This window comes from Meleagris gallopavo, chromosome Z, assembly GCF_000146605.3.
Source record: "Meleagris gallopavo isolate NT-WF06-2002-E0010 breed Aviagen turkey brand Nicholas breeding stock chromosome Z, Turkey_5.1, whole genome shotgun sequence".
In the NCBI taxonomy this organism is placed as follows: domain Eukaryota; kingdom Metazoa; phylum Chordata; class Aves; order Galliformes; family Phasianidae; genus Meleagris; species Meleagris gallopavo.
Window position 1 is genome coordinate 15,184,124 of NC_015041.2, and position 1,552 is coordinate 15,185,675.

Here is a 1,552-nt window from a genome sequence, read left to right on the forward strand (position 1 = left end):
TCCTGCATCCCAGTTGGAGGGGGGGAAGAGAGCAGACACTGCTGCCCACTAGCTAAATCACAACATGAAAAGAAATAGATATTAGGTATCAAATTCATCCTGTAATTGGATAAGAGCTCAATAGCTACATCAGTTTGGACAAGAAATGAACATAGCCCAGTCATCTATCTCCAACAGTAATCAAACAATATCACAAGAATAGCACAAGTACATTTAACAACTTCCTTCAAATACACTCCTACTCTGCAATTCTTTTTCATTTCAGTCTTTTATGGAGCTTGCCACAGTTGGTCTGTTTTTGAATTGTCGAAGTATTTCTCTCTGAAGTACTTATCTAGTTTCTCTTTGGGTACATGTAAGCGTATTCATCTATAAGTTCTCCTACATCTCTGCCAGAGACCTCCTCTGTCATCTTGGGTAAGAAGACTTGCAGGTCTCCTGGCATCCTGCAGAAACATATTCTTTCACATTTTCTTGTCTCTTACTTTTCCAGGCTCAAGAGTCCTACCTATTCTGTTGGTTCCTTTATGCAACCATTAACCAACCCTGTTCAATCACTCAGTTTTGCATACATCTCCTTCAGTTCTTCACTCTCTGAAGGAGAGAACAACTGTAACAACAGCAAACTTCTTCATTCAACTGATCTCTGCCTTTACTACCTTCTCTATTACTATACTGAGCAGCACAAATTGCAAGACAAATTCTGTAGAACTCTTCTGCTAACAATCCCTCTTTCCTCACAAGAATAAAAAGGGATTTCAGCTTGAGAATCTTCCTAGTTAGCACTAAACATTATACTGTTTAGCTTCTCTGCCGTAGTCATGCTCTTTCTGAGTGCTTTTTATACTGATAACTTAATTAAGTGGATACACAGATCCTCTACAGGATTTTTTTTCTTGATATATATTTATATATATACAAACGATTTAGTAATAACTTTGATTCCTCCAGATAGCTGACCCTTGACCTGATTTTTTTCAGGTCTGCCCATTTACACATTAGATCTATGAGGGCCTATGATGTCTTCAGCAGCACTGGGACACAATCACTTAAAGATGCCAGTAGTTAAATACTTAGTTTGCATCTTTCAGCTTCATGTTAGACAACTTTCTCGTTTTAACATAGTTCTTTTTAAATTTAAGCATAACTGCAGAGAACTTTTTGGCTGAAATCATTTCTGTTTCCACACTGACTGCCCTCCTGCTGAATCTGACAACACTTCAGTGATTCTTAGAAAAAAATGCAACTTCAACTCATATTCCAGACTCAATTCTGCAAGTTTACGACTATCAAATCAGAGGCCTCATTAACCAGTTGTCTGATGAAAGAATTGCTAACATTAGTATTCTAAAATTTCGCTATAGAAGATTTTAGTTGGCTTTCTCAAGAACAAGATTTCTGCAAATCCCAGAACCAAAAACAAAGTAATAGTATATTATATTAAGTACCCACAGAAACAGAGGAGGGATTTTTAGACTACTGAGGTGCACACATTTCTTGCAAAGGAAGAGTCACTACTGTGTGTAAAAAATGGTTTTAAATTGGAAAAAAA

General features: G+C 36.9%; 1 protein-coding gene across 1 annotated transcript in view; it reads right to left on the reverse strand.

The window, feature by feature from the left end:
• LOC104914886 (chondroitin sulfate proteoglycan 4-like) overlaps nt 1-1,552 on the reverse strand; it is a 47,525-nt gene that overhangs the window by 30,197 nt on the left and 15,776 nt on the right.